Source organism: Bos javanicus, chromosome 15 (assembly GCF_032452875.1).
Source record: "Bos javanicus breed banteng chromosome 15, ARS-OSU_banteng_1.0, whole genome shotgun sequence".
In the NCBI taxonomy this organism is placed as follows: Eukaryota; Metazoa; Chordata; class Mammalia; order Artiodactyla; family Bovidae; genus Bos; species Bos javanicus.
This window is the reverse complement of record NC_083882.1, coordinates 9,965,033-9,984,665: the sequence shown is the minus strand read 5'-3', so window position 1 is coordinate 9,984,665 and position 19,633 is coordinate 9,965,033. Positions and strand designations below refer to the sequence as shown.

Sequence of the window (19,633 nt, the reverse complement as noted above, 5' to 3'; positions counted from 1 at the left end):
TGTTTCTTAGTAAATACAAATTATAAAGGAAAAATTAAATCTGGTGATGTAACAACTCAGTAAATATACAGTATTTAGACAAACTATAAACATCTATTGATGCTGTTAAATAGCATAGTCATTTTCTGAATAGCTAAACTGAACAATTATGTAAAATATTTAGTAAGAAAAGTAGATTTTGTTCAAATACTGGAAAGTTAAAAAAATATTTGTAACCGTAATAGCAGATATATTTTCTTAACAGGTGACCTTAAAGGATTGCTGTTTAGTGTCACTCAAGATCTACTAAGCATCATTTTTTGGATGACTGTGGCAAAAGGATATCTGTACAAAACCAGTTCCTTTCTGAAGTTTATAGTTGGGGCCCTGTTTTCAGACAGAAGGTACAGTTTATCTTTTATTAATATACCTTTGAAACTTAAAGGAATGTTGAAGGAAAATAATAATAAAATAATGTAAAATAATATAAAATAATGTAAAAGTAATGTAAAGCCTGTGTCTGCCAGTTATGGAATTCCTTGACAACAACTCAATATTTTAAGGATTTTTTTTTTTTACTTGAAATAACTTTTATTTTAAATGAAAAAAAAAAAAACTTAGTTGTATTGGTAAACACATTCTACAAAATATTATAGTAAAATATTGAAGTGAAAATAGTAAAATATTTTGTTTTTATTAAAATTTTAGTTTGATATGAGCTTGGTAAGTACACAAATATTGTGTTAAATTGCTGAAAAGTATAAGAGAAACAGTACTCTCATATAGCCTCCTGTTTGATATCTTTATCTACCAACATCCTTTTGGTTGGATTTTATGTTTATTGACAGCTTGAGTTTGAAGGAAGTACTTAGGTTATATTAGCAGAAAGTCATAGATAGAAAGAACATCAACCTAACAACATCCCAAATCATTAAATATCAGTTACATCTATTTTGAGTAAATATAAGCATTGTGTAGTTAAATAATAATCATTTAAAATGAATACTTTAAACTGTTTTATAATACATGATTAGAAACATGTTTAATATTCACAAGTGTGCATGAAGAGATTATTTCAATTTAATCCACTGTGTGCTACTTAACTATAAAATGTATGATATATTTTGAGATAATCAACTCAGGAGGTCAATCTATTTTGGATATAGAATTGTCTGTTCTTGTTTTCTAATTATTCATAAAATATTGACAATATCATTCCTAATTTCAAGGCTACTATGGATTTGTCCTTTAATTTGTCAGGTTAATTGAAGTTAATTGATTTGAAAAACTGTAAAGTATTTTCTATATCTATTCTATGCTTTCAGTTTCCTCAGGCTTGCAAATTACAGGAGGAAAATGACTAAATCTAAATTAGAGAACAGTTCTGTAGAAGAGTGTGACGTCAAGAGTCTAACGTGCTGTTTACTTTCTGCCAGTCACAGTCATGTTCTGGCAGATCACTATAGAAAACTTTACATTTCAAGTGTTTTAATTCATTCCGTGAAATGATACCAGTCTTTCATTTTTACTGAAGGTCTTAACTGCACCAGGTATCTTTAAATTAATTTTATGGATTAAAAACAACATTAATTTTTCATCTTTTCAAACACTAGAAAATAAGGGGAGAGAAAATTTAAGGAAGTAGATTGAAACTCTCTGACAGTGAAACCCCAAACTGTAGAAAAGAGTTAGTTCCCCATGAATTAGTCCACTGGCATATTCTAATAATGGACAGACTTTTCAGCCAAATTTTGCCATCATAATTCTCCTTGTTACTACAATAATTATCTGAGAGTATGTTGCTACTGCTGCTGCTGCTGCTAAGTCGCTTCAGTCATGTCCGACTCTGTGCAACCCCATAGACGGCAGCCCACCAGGCTCCCCCGTCCCTGGGATTCTCCAGGCAAGAACACTGGAGTGGGTTGCCATTTCCTTCTCCAATGCATGAAAGTGAAAAGTGAAAGGGAAGTCGCTCAGTCGTGTCCGACTCCTAGCGACCCTGTGGACTGCAGCCCACCAGGCCCCTCGGTCCATGGGATTTTCCAGGCAAGAATACTGGAGTGGGGTGCCATTGCCTTCTCTGGAGAGTATGTTACATATATAGAAAATGAAATTAATGATTTGTGTTCTAACTGTAAAAGATATATACACATTTGGAAAGTGTTATTTCCTGTACATCAAGCATTTTGTCTTCAACTCTTAATCATTGGAGGATCTTAGCAAATGAAACTCTATATTAACATGTGACTTATCTAATATCAGTGATATCAGAGATAAATTATATCCAGACACCTTAATTGAATTTTGCAGTTTTAGGAACCTTGTTTATGGTGCTTGTGACATTTTTAGAGAAAGACAACTGAACACAGCATAGCAGCTGCAGGTAAGAGGATTTGGGATCTAATGCTCACTTCCAGTTGGATGATGGATATTCAATTTTAAATTTACGGTAAACATATTAGCAGATGGAAATAGAATAGAGTAAATGCCTATGCCACCTGTGAGCAAGTGCGTTTTATCAATTACCAGGTGAACTGTGTTAAATTAAAGTCATTCAACAGAACTCTAATTCTTGAGAAGAGACTTTTTGTCAGCCTATTAATATATTTAGATTTCACATTGAGGTTGGAAACATTTTACTATACAGGGAACCTATGGACACAGGTTTGAGCAGAGCATACTTAACTCTTGTTGTGTCACTCATGTTATTATTCTGTCTGTATAATTGAAAAGAATATTGGTAGAATAGGAAACAGTTGAAACAAATGAGACAAACTGAATGCTCCAAAAAGACATAAGTGAATTAGAATTGATGCATCTGATGAGAGTGAATTCACAGTGTCACTTTAAATAAAGCCCTGTTTCATTTAGGTACCTAGTCTGTCACTACAACTACTAAAAATATTCAGGGAAGGCACTGACAGTTTCATTTGACACAATCAATTAAATTCCTCCCATACTAAAAGTTAACATGTGTGTGTGTGTGTGTGTGTATTAAAAGGGGTCTTGAGTTCAGCCTCTGACAATGAAATGTTTCACTGAATAGCTTACACAGTGCTATTTAATAGACATTGGCTCAGTTCCAAGAGAAAGAGCTTCATTCCATTAGAGAAGAGCCCGAGTTTGGCTCTAGGTTTATAGATTTTCAGAATTGGCAGAATTATTATCACCTAATAAAAAAAAAATAATTCCCAATTCTTGGTATCGGTGTGTGTAAATAAAAGAGTCCAACAACTAATAAAAATAGAGTGGGGTGTCTTGTTTTAAAGAAATGAGAAATTTAATTCTTCATCCTTAATATTCTTGAAAATTGCATAGAAATTTGAAAGAAAAGTCCTTTTCACATGCTTTAGTTGCATACATGTATTGTGTATGTTAACAGCTTTGCTACTTGTTATGATATCCAGAGTTGGCAGCTTAAAAAATGAGGACATCGCATAAAAATAGTTTTGGCTGCATATTAGGACTTTCTAACAATTGCAATGTCCACAATAGTCTTTCAAGTGTAGTGTGTCCAAATCAGTGGGAATGTATGATTCCTAATGGTCACGATGGGAGATGGAAGAGTTCTCTCCAAAATTGTTATTCACTAATATAACCTTAATTTGTCCTAAGATGTTTGTTATCAGTTCAGTTCAATGTTTGTTATAAAGATAAGTATTTTGCCACTTGTAAAAATCAGCTATTTAATGTTAACTATATTTTAGATTTCTCTCTTTTGGAAGATACTATTTTCAAACACTTCTTGGAAAATCTGTTATATGAAGTATACAAAAAGACATAGATACATGAATGAAAATAGAATGACTTAAATAATTTGTTCATTTCAATTCAGTCACTTGGTCGTGTCTGACTGTTGCAACACCATAGACTGCAGCATGCCAGGCCTCCCTGTCCATCACCAACTCCCGGAGTTTACCCAAACTCATGTCCATTGAGTTGGTGATGCCACCCAACCATCTTATCCTCTGTCATCCCCTTCTCCTCCTGCCTGCAATCTTTCCCAGCATCGGGGTCTTTTCCAGTGAGTCAGTTTTTTGCATCACGTGGCCAAAATATAGGAGTTTCAGCTTCAGCATCATTCCTTCCAATGAACACTCAGGACTGATCTCCTTTATGATGAACTGGTTGGATCTCCTTGTAATCCAAGGGACTCTCAAGAATCTTCTCCAACACCACAGTTCAAAAGCATCAATTCTTCAGCACTCAGCTTTCTTTGCAACTCTCACATCCATACAAGACTACTGGAAAAACCATAGCCTTTACTTAGACAGACCTTTGTTGGCAAAGTAATGTCTCTGCTTTTGAATATGCTGTCTAGGTTGGTCATAACTTTCCTTCCAAGGAGTAAGCATCAAATATTATATAATTTTAAGTTGTATGAATTTCTTGGCATTTATCTAAGCATTTATCTATCTGCCAGTTGTAGAGTTGAGGGGGTGGTTTAAGTTCACTACCAAGGGGTGATCTTCAATATGAGATTTTTCATAGAAGATATATTGGTGAATTAATGTTTTTCCAGTTGGAGTACCTACGGATACAAAGAAAACTAAATTAGCCTAAAGCAAGAGGGGAAATAACAGTAATCAGTTTGTGTAGTAATATAAAGGAGTGCGTAGGTTTTATATTACATATACTTTTGCTAGCATGATAGAAGGCATTTAAAAACTATAAACATTCAAACACTTCCGGTGATATGAATGTATTCAAAAATGTCATACATGATACTTGACAAATAGTAATGTTTACTGAATATTTCTATTGTTGAAAGAATTCATAACAACAGGGAATGTTGACATTTTGGCTATGCCATGTTCTTCTATATCTTTATATAGATGCCAGGGAAAACTGAGTGTGGAAAATAAGAACCAAAATGATTTTTCTGGAGTAGTTTTCAAATATAAGAAAGTTTCTGTTTAATCTTGCTTATATACAAGCAATGGGACCCTCAAATGCTTAGTTAATTGAATGTCTCAAGTCTATCCTACAAAATATATTAGGGGCTCTGTCTCTGCCACGGAGAAGGAAATGGCAACCTACTCCAGTATTCTTGCCTGCAGTATCCTGGGGATGGAGGAGCATGGTGGGCTGCCATCTGTGGGGTCTCACATAGTCGAACACGACTGAAGCGACTTAGCAGCAGCAGCAGTTTGCTGCTATCTCTCCCAGTAGATGTATGAAATTGTTGCTCTTTCTGTACTAAGCTTAGTTTACATAGAAAATCCCAGACAGAAAAATTATTAGTAAGATATAGATCCTTTTCCCTAAAAACTGTCATCTTTTTTTTTTTTTTTTTTTTTTGAGAGTTCTACTGAGTTTATCTTACCCTTATTTATTTGGTTCTTTGACATATTCTGTAGACTTTGAAGTTTGAGCATAATCTGAGATAGCGTTCTAATCCTAGCTTTGTATTTATTTTTAATATAAATTTATTAATTTTAATCGGAGGCTAATTACTTTACAATATTGTATTGAATGCACTGATGTGATTTTGACAAATGGAAAGACTACAGGCTTTGGAATAATAAAAAGCAAGGCTTGAATTTCTGCTGTAAATTTACCAACTGTGGAAACTTGGCCTTAATTGTTATGTACTTTGTTTCCTTCACTTTTAAAGAGTGGGTATCTCATTTTACAACTCCAGTACTCTTGCCTGGAAAATCCCATGGACGGAGGAGCCTGGTAGGGTGCAGTCCATGGGGTCACTAGGAGTCAGACACGACTGAGAGACTTCACTTTCACTTTTCACTTTCATGCATTGGAGAAGGAAATGGCAACCCACTCCAGTGTTTTTGCCTGGAGAATCCCAGGGGTGGGGGATCCTGGTGGGCTGCCATCTCTGGGGTCGCACAGAGTCAGACATGACTGAAGCGACTTAGCAGCAGCAGCATAATCTGTTTATCTGTCTACCTACTTATCTATTCATCTATCATCTGGAAGGTGTTTTTTATTATTGCTATTGTGATATAATGTGTAGCACATTATTTTACCACTAAGTAGAATAAAATTTCACTTGAGAGTCTGGTGAGATTTTAAAAAGTAAAGATGGAGGGAAGTTTTAGTTTGGTTTACTGCTCTCCATTAGTTCCTGTCTTGTTGTAGCAAAGATTTAGAATAGTGGACCACTTGTAACTCAATCAGACAGCATTTTATGAAGAAGACATCAGGCAGTATTTGTAATGACAAACTAGTTACAACTCAGATACAGCTCAGTTTCAGCTCAAGTGGGAAGCAGGCAGCACACTCCTGATATGCAATGGCAGGCCAAGTCATGAAGAAGCACACTGATAGCTCTTGGCTTCCCTTTTTATACCTTCTGTATCCTCCCCCTGGTGTCTGACTGGATAAGCCCAATGCAGACAGAGCTTGGTATCAGTGTTCTCCTTATTGGTTATGCCCAGGACCAATCAGGGAAGGGGGTGTGTCCGCACTCCAGTCTTCAACCTCCTCTTCCAAAGGCATTTTTAAAAATTTTACCTGTTGCATAGTTCCACCATCGTGGACTCTTTTTTTCCATTCTAACTACCTGATAGAAAGAAAGAAAGGAAAGAAGAGAAGGGAGGAGTAGGGATAAGAAGTAGAGAAGGTAGGAAAGGGGTAGAGAGGAATGAAGGAAAGAAAGAAGAAAAGCAAAAGAAGGCAGGAAGAAACAAAAGGAAGAGTAAGGAAAGAAAGGATGAAGTAATGCAAGGAAAGAAATAGAGATGTAGGGAGGTAAGAAGGCAAAGAGCATAAAGAAAAATAGATATGACTCTTTCATAACATTAATAATATTTAAATCCTGGCGCTGTTGTGGGATATGAAATAAACACAGAAAAGTGACTCATTTGTCATAAGTTTTTAGAAGATGGAATACCAAAAAATGCTCCTGATCTTAATAGAAACAATGATTAAATAATACTCTGACTTATTTTTGCCAGCACATAGCAATATTTCCTCATTCTCTCTAGTACATTAGAGAGCCTGGAGATGTAATAACTGCACTTCTCTGAAGACCTGCCAGCAAGACTCAAGGTTAGAGTCCACTCAACAGGAGACATGAGATATGGAAGTTATAAGAGAAGTAGAAATCTTACATGATCTTTCCAGTTCTAGTCACCCCTGATGCCTTCCTTAATATCTTACGTCTTAGTGTTGGAAGCAATGATCATTAGTGACAGCTATATATAATTTTTGCAAATCATCTTTGAAAGCTAATGGTTAATTGAAGGTTTAGCAGCAATCTTTCTGAGATTCGTTTGTCCAGCCCTTTTAACAGTTTATTTTGTTGTTGTTCAGTCGCCAAGTCATGTCTGACTTTGTGACCCCATGAACTTCAGAATACCAGACTTCCTTGTCCTTCACTATCTACCGGAGTTTGCTCAAATTCATGTCCATTGAGTCAGTGATGCCATCCAACCATCTTGTCCTCTGTCACCCCCTATTCCTCCTGCCTTCAATCTTCCCCAGCATCAGGGTCTTTTCCAGTGGGTTGGCTCTTTGCATCAGGTGGCCAAATTATTGGAGCTTCAGCTTAAGAATCAGCCCTACCAATGAATATTCAGTGCGGATTTCCTTTAGTATTGACTGGTTTGTTTTCCTTGTTATCCAAAGGAGTCTCCAGAGTCTTCTCTAAGCACCACATCTTGATAGAATTCATTATTCAGTGCTCAGCCTTCATTATGGTCCAACTCTCACATTCGTACATGACTACTGGAAAAACTATAGGTTTGACTATATGAACCTTTTTTGAAAAAGTGACGTCTATGCTTTTAAATATACTGACTAGATTTGTCATAGCTTTTCTTCCAAGGAGCAAGTGTCTTTTAATTTCATGGCTGCAGTCACCATCCACAGTAATTTTTTGAGCCGAAGAATATAAAATCTGTCATTGTTCCATTTTTTATCCATCTATTTGCCATAAAGTAATGGGACTGGATGCCATGATCTTCATTTGTTGAATGTTGAGTTTTAGGCTAGCTTTTCTACTCTCCTCTTTTACCCTCATCAAGAGGCTCTTTAGTTCCTCTTCACTTTCTGTCATTAGAGTCGTAACACCTGCATATATGAATGAGGTTGTTGATATTTTTCACTGAAATCTTGTGATTTCAGAATGTGATTTATCCAGACCTACATTTTGCATCATTTACACTTCATAGAAGTTAAATAAGCAGAGTGACAACATACAACCTTGTTGTACTCTTTTCCCAATTTTGAACAAGTCCAGTGTTCCGTGTGTGGTTCTAACTGTTGCTGCTTGTCCTGCATACAGCTTGCTCAGAAGATAGGTAAGGTGAACTGGCATTCCTGTCATTTTAATAATTTTCCACAGTTTTTTTGTGATCCACACAGTCAAAGCCTTTAGTGGAGTCAATGAATCAAAGTAGATTTTTTTTTCTGATATTCCCTTGCTTTTTCTATGATCCAGTGGTTGCTGGCAATTTGATCTCTGATTCCTCTGCCTTTTTTAAATTTAGTTGTATGTCTGTAAGTTCTTGGTTCACATCATGATGAAGCCTTTTGAGTATAATCTTGCTGGCATGTGAAATGATCATATTTAGTAGTTTGAACATTTTTTGGCATTGACTTTCTTTGTGATTGGAATGAAAAGTGACCTTTTCCAGTCCTGTGTCCACTGCTGACTTTCTCATATTTGCTGACATATTGAATGCAATACTTTATCAGCATCATCTATTAGATTTTGAAATAGTTGAACTGGAATTCCATCACCTCCACTAAAATTGTTCGTAGTAACACTTCCTAAGGCCCATTTGATTTCCCATTCCAGAATGTCTAACTGAGGGACCACACCATTGTGATTATCCATGTCCTTGACATTTCTGTCCTTTATTGAGCCCATCTTTGCATAAATATTCCCTTGATATCTCCAATTTCCTTGAAAAGATCTCTAGTCTTTCCCATTCTACTGTTTTCCTCTATTTCTTAGTATTGATCACTTAAGAAGGCTTTCTTATCTCTCCTTGCTTTTATCTGGAACTCTGCATTCATTTGGTTGTATCTTTCCATTTCCCCTTTACCTTTCACTTCTCTCTCTCTCTTTTTTTTTTTTTCTCAGCTACTTCTAAGGCCTCCTCAGAACTACTTTCCCTTTCTTTTTGTGGGGGATGGTTTGGTCAACTTCTCCTGTACAGTGTTACCAATCTCAGTCCATAGTTTTTCAGGCACTCTCTCTACCAGATCTAAACCTTTGGATATATTTGTCACCTTCACTGTATAATGATAAGGGACTTGACTTAGATCATACCTGAATTGCCTGTCCTTTACTGTGCCCATCTTTATATGCAATGTTCCCCTGGCATCTCTAATATTCTTGAAGAGATCTCTAGTCTTCCCCTCTATTAATTTCCCCTTTTTTTCTGCACTGATCACTCAGGAAGGCTTTCTTATCTCTCCTTGCTATTCTTTGGAACTCTGCATTCAAATAGATATATCTTTCATTTTCTCCTTTGCCTTTAGCTTCTCTTCTTTGATCAGCTATTTGTAAGGCCTCCTCAGAGTACAGAAATGGAATGGACATAACATAAGCAGAAGATATTAAGAAGAGGTGGCAAAAATACATAGAAGAACTATACAAAAAAGAACTTCATGACCCAGATAACCACGATGGTGTGATCACTCACCTCGGGCCAAACATCCTGGAATGCTGAGTCAAGTGGGCCTTAGGAAGCATCAGTACGAACAAAGCTAGTGGAGGTGATGGAATTCCAGTTGAGCTATTTCAAATCCTGAGAGATGATGCTGTGAAAGTGCTGCACTCAATATGCCAGCAAATTTGGAAAACTCAGCAGTGGCCACAGGACTGGAAAAGATCAGTTTTCATTCCAATCCCAAAGAAAGGCAATGCCAAAGAATGCTCAAACTACCACACAATTGCACTCATCTCACATGCTAGTAAAGTAATTCTTAAAATTCTCCAAGCCAGGTTTCAGCAATACATGAGCCGTGAACTTCCTGATGTTCAAGCTCGTTTTAGAAAAGGCAGAGGAACCAGAGACTAAATTGCCAACATCTGCTGGATCATAGAAAAAGCAAGAGAATTCCATAAAAACATCTATTTCTGCTTTATTGACTATGCCAAAGCCTTTGACTGTTTGGATCACAGTGAACTGTGGAAAATTCTTAAAGAGATGGGAATACCAAAACACCTGACCTACCTCCTGAGAAATCTGTATGTAGGACAAGAAGCAACAGTTAGAACCAGACCTGGAATGGCAGACTGGTTCCAAATCAGTAAAGGAGTATGTCAAGGCTGTATACTGTCACCTTGCTTATTTAACTTATATGCAGAGTACATCATGTGAAATGCCAGGCTATATGAAGCAAAAGCTAGAGTCAAGATTGCTGGTAGAAATATCAATAACCTCAGATATGCAGATGACTACACCCTTATGAAGAGGAAATAAAGACCCTCTTGATGAAAGTGAAAGAGGAGAGTTCAAAAGTGGGCTTAAAACTCAACATTCAGAAAATTAAGATCATGGCATATGATCCCATCCCTTCAAGGGGAATAGATGGGGTAACAATGGAAACAGTAACAGACTTTATTTTCTTGGTCTCCAAAATCACTGCAGATGGTGACTGCAGCCATGGAATTCAAAGATGCTTGCTCCTTGGAGGAAAGCTATGACCAAACTTGACAACATGTTAAAAAGCAGAGACATTACTTTGCCAGCAAAGGTCCATCTAGTCAAAGCTCTGGTTTTTCCAGTAATCATGTATGAATATGAGAGTTGGACTACGAAGAAAGCTGAGTGCGGAAGAGTTGATACTTTTGAACTGTGGTGTTGGAGAAGACTCTTGAGAGTCTCTTGGACTGAAAGGGGATCCAACCAGTCAATCCTAAAGAAATCAGTCCTGAGTGTTCATTGAAAGGAATGATGCTGAAGCTGAAACTCCAATACTCTGGCCACCTGATGTAAATAACTGACTCATTGGAAAAGACCCTGATGCTGGGAAAGATTGAAGGCTGGAGGAGAAGGGGATGACAGAGGATGATGTGGTTGCCTGGCATAACTGACTCGGTGGACATGAGTTTGAGTAAGCTCTGGCAGTTGATGATGGACAGGGAGGACTGGCATGCTGCAGTCCATGGGGCCCCTTTGAGTCAGACATGACTGTGTGACTGAACTGAACTGATACCTGAATTGCCTAGTGGTTTTCCCTACTTTCTTCAATTTTAGCCTGTATTTTGCATTAAGAAGCTGATTATCTGAGCCACAGACAGGTCCGTGTCTTATTTTTGCTGACTGTATAGAGCTTCTCCATCTTTGGCTGCAAGGAATATAATCAATCTGATTTCAGTGTTGACCCTTCTGTGGTGTCCACGTGTAGAGTCATCCCTTGTATTGTTGGAAGGAGGTGTTTGCTATGACAAGTGCATTCTCCTGGCAGAACTCTTGTTAGCCTATTCCCTGCTTCACTTTGTACTTGAGGCCAAACTTGCATTCTACTCCAGATATTTCTTGATTTCCTGCTTTTGTATTCCAGTACCCTGTGATGAAAAGGACATCTTTGTTGTTGTTGTAGTTGTTTGTAGAAATTCTTGTTGGCACCTAATATCTAAATCTCTTTCTGCTTTAAATTGTTCTTTTTATCATTTAATGACTAAGTCATGTCTACCTCTTTTGGGACTGTTTGGACTGTACCCTGGCAGGCTCCTTTCTCCATGGAATTTCCCAGGCAAGAATACTCGATTGGGTTGCCATTTCTTTCTCCAGGTCATCTTCCCCACCAAGGGATCAAACCCATGTTTCCTGGATTGGTGGGTGGTTCTTTACCACGGAACTACCATGAAAAAATGAAAGGTAGTTCAGTGGTTCCATTTTTATTTTTTAACTGTCCTTGGCAGATTAAGAAAATGCATAAAAATAAAAAAATGTAAAAAAGCTGACAGCATATATATAATAAATATATACTAAACCATAAAGAAATGCATAAAAACATAGAGATATATCATGTTCATAGATCTGGACTCAATTTTAAAGAAATCTTAGTCCTCCCTCAGGAAGTATAACATCACTATAACATAGTGTGTTAGTAGGATAGATTAGACTCCTGAGGCAGTGTTTTGAGAACCCAGAAAACTTTATGTGTCTCTATACAAATTTGGTGTACAGATCAGTGGAGAACAAATATGCTGTCTCACAGGTTTTTCTAATAAAATAGTTTTCCATTATAAAAAATAAATAAAATCAGATCTCTCAGCATTCCATGCAATAAAGAAATAAATAACTCTAGGTACATTTTTAAATTAAACTTAAAAAGCAAAGTTTTAAACAATAAGGATAAAATACTGGTAGGATTTCATTCCTTCAAGATAGAGAAATATCTTTAAACATGGAAAATAGTCTATTAATAAACAAAATAATACATGTCATTACAATTTGAAGAAAAAAAGAAGGTAAAAATAAGATTATGGTGAAACATCTTGGTACCAAACTCTTAACAGCTCTCTTTTGTTATGAAATTAAACAAACACAACAACAAAAACTCTGATATTGGCAATCAATACTTTTACAGACAAATGTACTGTAGAATAACTTTCCAAGTTTACAGTTTGCCAGCATGATAGATTGTAATATTGTTTTTAATTTGTTATATAATTTAAAATGTGATTTACTATATAATTTGTCATGTGATTAACCTGTCCTTAGACTTTGGGCTTAGCCATGTGACTTTCTTTGGCCAATAGAATGAGGCAAAAGTAATAGTATATCAGCTTTCCCTTAGGCCTTCAGATACTTTGTGCATTTTCACTCTGTTGTTCTTTTTTCATCACCGTGAGAATAAGGAGAAAAAGAGAGTAATGCCACCCCAGGTCAACTACTCCAGGCAGTTCAGTTCAGTCACTCAGTCATGTCTGACTCTTTGTGACCCCATGAACCGCAGCAAAACAGGCCTCCCTGTCCATCACCAACTCCCAGAGTTCACTCAAACTCATGTCCTTTGAGTCGCGATGCCATCCAGCAATCTCATCCTCTGTCGTCCCCTTCTCCTCCTGCCCCCAATCCCTCCCAGCATCAGAGTATTTTCCAATAAGTAAACTCTTCGCATGAGGTGGCCAAAGTACTGGAGTTTCAGCTTTAGCATCAGTCCTTCCAATGAACGCCCAGGACTGATCTCCTTTAGAATGGACCGGTTGGATCTTGCAATCCAAGGGTCTCTCAAGAGTTTTCTCCAACATCACAGTTCAGAAGCATCAATTCTTTGGCGCTCAGCTTTCTTGACAGTCCAACTCTCACATCCATACATGACCACTGGAAAAACCATAGCCTTGACTAGACAGACTTTTGTTGGCAAAGTAATGTCTTTACTCTTTAATATGCTATCTAGGTTGGTCATAACTTTCCCCATCTGTTTGTCATGAAGTGATGGGACTAGATGCCATGATCTTAGTTTTCTGAATATTGAGCTTTAAGCCAACTTTTGCACTCTCCTCTTTCACTTCCATCAGGAGGCTCTTTGGTTCTTCTTCACTTTCTGCCATAAGGGTGGTGTCATCTGCATATCTGAGATTATTGATATTTACCCCAGTCATGTTGATGCCAACTTGTGCTTCCTCCAGCCCACCATTTCTCATGATGTACTCTGCGTATATGTTAGATAAGCAGAGTGACACTATACAGCCTTGATGTACACCTTTTCCTATTTGGAAAAAGTCTGTTGTTCCATGTCCAGTTCTAACTGTTACTTCCAGGCAAGCCTAGCCTTAATCAGCTGACCTTCAGCCACTCAAAATAAGTAATGATAATAAATATATTTTTAAAAAACATTGAATTTTGGGATGGCTTATTGTACAGCAATGACTAACTAATATAACTATTACTCACAAAGAAATTTCGGTTCCACTTGTTCTTGACATTTATTTTCCCTAAACATGTATTTTTGCTGCCCTTCTCCAATTCTACCATTCTTAAATTATTAAGTCTATCTGGCATATCCTATATCCCCGGTTTTCCCTCTTTTCATGTTCAAGATTAAGGTCACATGCATCTGTTTCCACAATATGTGTCAGACTCTTTTTGCATTAAATAAGGATCATGACCCATACTGACTGACATTTATCAATTGTTTGTTCATCTGCCCTATTTCCTATACAATATTTTGTAAAGCTAGGCATTTTAACCTTCTACTAATCTACTCTCTGTAAAGCTTTACACATAATGCATTCTTAGTAACTGGACAAAAAGCCATAAGTTGTGATTTATATAGTTGATGTTCATCACTAAAATGACCGATTTTTATATTAGGCAGAGAGATTAATTTCATTTACAAGTTAGTCCTCCAGATTTAAGTTTCCTCCTTATTTTTCTATGAGGATTGTTACAAAGTGACAGAAAGTGAAAATGAAGTTGCTCAGTCGTGTCCGACTCTGCGATCCCATGGACGGTAGCCTACCAGGCTCTGGGATCCATGGGATTTTCCAGGCAAGAATTCTGGAATCAGCTGCCATTTCCTTCTCCAGGGCATCTTCCCAACCCAGGGATGGAACCCGGGTCTCCTGCATTGGAGACAGACGCTTTACCGTCTGAGCCACTTGCCAGGTTGACAGTCATGCCTTTACACATGTTAATTATTTTCCAGATTATGTTCTGCCATCTTCAGGGCTAATGTGTTAAATTAAGGAGGTTGAAAATCCCTGTCACTAATGTATGGTGAATTAAATAATTATACTACTAGCAGTAAAGACTACACTGTAAATGATTCCTAAGTGACGGTATTCTGCCTTGGTAAGCTTTGAGGCAGTACTTGCATTTCAAAAATTTTTTGAATATTATTTCAAATAGGATATACTTTGTACAAATATATATTGCTTCCCTTGAAAAGAAACTAACCACATTTTCTTGTGTTCTAACTTAGAAATTGGTATCTCTATAAGTTTTTTAGTGATTAGCTCATATATAAAACATATAATAGATTGTCTATAAAATTTATCTTGTAGCTTGTAAATTGCATATAGTGGCACCAGATCCTGTGCTTACTCAAATCTAGTCTATGACCATGGTTGCAAATATCTTCAATACTATCTTATTTATTTTTCAAACCATTTTCCTTACCTAATTTACCCCTGACATGTTGAAGATAGAAAAACAAGAAATACAATACTTTCAGCAAAGTTTTTGATCACACATGATTTAGGTGATTCAGGGGGCCATGCTTATACATAAGATGGAACAGGTAGGTTTCAGGGACATGAAGAAACTTGAAATATTTGTGGTTGATTATAGTACTTACTTTTAAATACTCATTCCTTTTTTCTGCTTTATAGAATGTTGGAACTCTCTAAGACTGCTTGACCACCATCTCATATACTTAATCAAGGACAATATATTATGCTAGGCACTTCATACTGCCTATGTATTTCTCAAATAAGTAAATTTTTGAAATAATAAAACATTTCATTATTACATACTTAATGTAAAATTTAATAACATTTCAACATTTAAAATATTTGATATTACTCTAGCATATGGAATAGAAAGTATTAAAAGATCTCTGAGATTTACTTGGGATAAAGAACAAGGTGAAAAATGACCTTTGTGTTTATATGTCAGTATAGCAAATCATATTGTTCTAAGATTTCAGTGATGCGTAGCAGTGGAAATAAGAGAGATAAGTACGATAGACTTTTCCATAGACTGAGTTTTCCAGGTCATTTAGTCCTCTCTAGTGTCTTCAAAATAATCCAACAGAGGTAATGATAACAGATTGCCACATTTTTGTCTATATGATGACCTGTTTAGGTAGAAGAGAAAAAAACAAAAAACACTACTCTCAATGCTATGAGTAAAAATACAGCAGTAGTTAGATCATAAGTTTTGTGCACTCTCTCTCTCTCTGTCTCAACATACACACACATACATGCCATGTGGATTGGTGTACTATGTCTTTGTTAGAAAGCATGTACTACTGAGAATGCTATCAAGAGCTGGGAAAAATCAGAATAGTCAAGTTTGATAAAAGTTATGTCCTCTGCTCGTGGAACTTCTCAGAATCTCACTTAAAAAATATGTAAGCATCTTTTAAAATAATTCTAGTAGATATTATGATAGTTCTAATATTATAATTATTTCATAATCCTAATGTATTAAAAATAGAATGCAGCAAGATAATTGGGCCTCAAGATAGAGGACCATTCTATGACTTGAGAGTTGATAGTCTCACAGTGTTAGTCAGAAGAACCTGTAAAGAATTCAACATGCAAAGCAGAAGTAATTCATAAAGGTTTTGTTTTTAGTCACTAAGTTGCTAAATCTTTTGCGACTCCCTGGATTGTAGCCTACCATCCTCATCTGACATGGAATTTCCCAAGCAAGATACTGGAGTGGCTTGCCATTTTCTTCTCCCGGGGATCTTCTCCACCCAGGGATCAGAAGCACTTCTCTTGCATCAGCAGGTGGATTCTTTATCACTGAGCCACCAGGGAAGACCAATTCATAAAGTAGCAAATATCTAAGAGATTACTGTAAAGAAAATATCAGGCTAAGCCAGAGTTGTGCTGTCCAATAAAATCAGCCAGATGTGGGTATTTAGCACTTGAAATGTGGCTAATTTAAATTGAAATATGTTGTGAAAATAAAATACAACACAGATGTCTGAGAATCAGTATGAAAAACATTATTTTCTTAATAATTTTATTTTGATTATGCAAAAAAAAATTGATTACATATTGAAATGGTATTTTAGATGTATTAGTTTACCAAAATATATTATTAGATTTGCCTGTTTCTCTTTCTTTTTTAAATATAAATTTATTTATTTTAACTGGAGGCTAATTACTTTACAATATTGTATTGGTTTTGCCATCTTTTTCTTTAATATCACCCATTTGGCTTTCACTCGTGGCTCTTAAATTTATATCAAACAGGGCCGGTCTAAGGAATTTCAGCAGGATCATACAATTACTAATTAAGACAGTCACAACTTATCTAAGAATTGAACACATTCATTTTTCATCAACTATCTATTGTATAGCTTTTATCATAAATCTATTAGACACATTCCCTCTCTAGGAAACATTAAAGTAATAGTTAAACACTATTGCTTGAGCTGGAGACTTGTCTCCTGGGTAAGTCAATACCATAGTCCACAGTTGTCTGTGATTGTGGTTTCCATCCGTCTGACCTCTGATGCCCTCTCTCAGTGCCTACTGTCGGTTGGGTATATCTTTCCTTTTTCCTTTGCCTTTAGCTTCTCTTCTTTTCTCAGCTATTTTGTAAGTCCTCTTCAGACCACCATTTTGCCTTTTTCCATTTGTTTTTCTTGGGAATGATCTTGATCACTGTCACCTGTACGATGTCATGAACCTCTGTCCTAGTTCTTCAGGCACTCTATCAGATCTAATTGCTTGAATCTATTTTTCACTTCCATTGTATAATCATAGGGGATTTGATTTAGGTCATACCTGAATGGACTAGTGATTTTCTCTAACTTCTTCAATTTAAGTCTGATTGTTAGTTTCTACTGTATAGCAAAATGAATCAGATATATATATATATATATATAAAACCCCTTTTATGAATTTCATTTTCATTTAGGTCACTCCAAAGCTGAGCAGAGTTATCTGAGCCATATATTAGGGTTTTATTGGTTATCTATTTTATACACGTTATCAGTAGTGTATAAAATCCCAAATCCCAATTCATCCTTCCCCCTCAGTGTCCATACATTTCTTCTCTATGGCTGCTGTCTGTATTTCTTTGTGGCAAGTAAGATTATCTATACCATTTTTCTAGATTCCATGTATTTATGTTAATATACAATATTGTTTTTTCTCTTTCTGAGTTACTTCACTCTACAATAGTCTCTAGTTCCATCCATGTCTCTACAAATGACACAATTTCATTCCTTTTTATGACTGACTAATACTCCACTGTATATATGTACCACATCTTCTTTGTTATTCCTCTGTATTTTTAATAATTTGTTTATTTTTGGTTGTGCTGGGTCTTCATTGCTGTGAGCAGATTTTCTCTAGTTGCAGTGAGCGGGGCTTGCTCTTCATTGCAGTGCTCAGGCTTCTTATTGTAGTCATTTCTCTTGTTGCAGAGCATGGACTGTGCAAGTGGGCAAGTGGGCTTCATTAGTTGCAGTCCAGGCTTTGTAGTTGTGGCACATGAGTGTAATTTTTCCATGGCATGTGAAATCTTACCAGACCAAGTATCATACCCATGCCCCCTGTGTTGGCATGTAAATTCTTAACCAGTGAACCTATGTCAGGCTCCTCTGTCCTCCACTATCTCCCAGAGTTTGCTGAAATTCAAATAGCAGTAATTAAATAAATAAATTTAAATTAAAAATATATATATATATATTCAAAAAAATTGAAACAAATAACTATATTAAAATTAATTTATTTTCTTCTTATGTAAGAAGAAAAACGATAGAGTCAGAGTAATTTTTCTTAGATTCGTGAACAGTTGAGTTTCCCTTTCACGAGTCTGAACCAAATTGATCTATTTTGAATTTAACTTGGCTGTGAAAATAAGAAATTAAGATGTGTAACCTAGGTAAGCAGTTACTTGGTATTTATTAATTAGAAGTTTCTTATAACTAAATTCCAATTCTGCCATGATATAACCCACAATTATCTTTGAATCTGAGTGATATAGGGATTGATTATATCAGTGAAACTCTAAACTAAATGATATAACCATCATGTCTTGTCTAATTTTGTTAACAGAAAAGGGCATCCCTCTGCTTTTTGTAATAACTTATGTGAATTATTTGGAGAATATGGTCAAGGTGTGGAGTTTATTGTAGGCAAAAGTACTAAGCTTCAATTTTTGAACACAAGCAGAAATACGTGTTGAAAAATAGATTTATTTATATACCTGGATTATCATTAGTAAACCATCTTTTTATTTGATTAAAAATGTCTTAGGTTTCTAATAAATTAAATTTAAATAAACTCACAAAAGGATCACAGCTATGAATCTAATATTCTGAAAATATATGAGAACATTCTTCTGAAGAAGATAGAGTCCTTGACGTATGACTGGTTCAAAGTGTAAGGTCTAGACCATAGTGACCACTGTACTGCTACCATTTTGTTTCAATACTATTGATCTTATTCCAAGAGCTCTATTGAGTGAGACTCTGTGCTTTAACAACACCCCCTAAAAGTTGTCTGATCTTCAGTCTAGATTTAAGAAGCAATTGATATCTAAGGCTGCTAACTTCTGTTGGAAAACTTTCAGTTAAAGACTTCCTTCTGACATTTCCCTGACTCTTCATTATCTCTTACTCAGTCCCTCTCCTGGGTGAGCCTTCATGCCCGTTTACCACTGGTTCAACTTTCTCTGGCTTGTTCCAGATGATCCTATGCTGCTTCATCTGCTGTTTGACAGTGTTTATATAACAAGTATATTACTTTTAGCTCTAGAAGACTCCCTCATGTATGCATAGCATTGATATAAATTTTTCTCCTGAAACATGATCCAGTGTTGCCTTAGTAGTCTTCAAATGTCCATTCGTTTATACATGGATACACAGGTATGTAGAAGCACTATGTGCCACAAATTAGTGAAGCAAGTAAGAAAGCAAGCAACAAAGATTCCTTCCATCACAAAGCTTATAATCTACTGGGTGATTTCAGTGAATAAAAAAATGAATAAATTGCATGTTTGTTACAAAGTGATAAATGTTATACAGA

General features: G+C 36.0%; 1 protein-coding gene across 1 annotated transcript in view; it reads left to right on the top strand.

Moving 5' to 3' along the window:
* Positions 1-19,633, top strand: part of CNTN5 (contactin 5) — a 1,653,888-nt gene that overhangs the window by 417,902 nt on the left and 1,216,353 nt on the right. Inside the window, exon 2 of the mRNA XM_061440146.1 lies at positions 245-383. The gene's annotated coding sequence lies outside the window, so the exon portion shown is untranslated. The remainder of the gene's footprint in view (positions 1-244; positions 384-19,633) is intronic.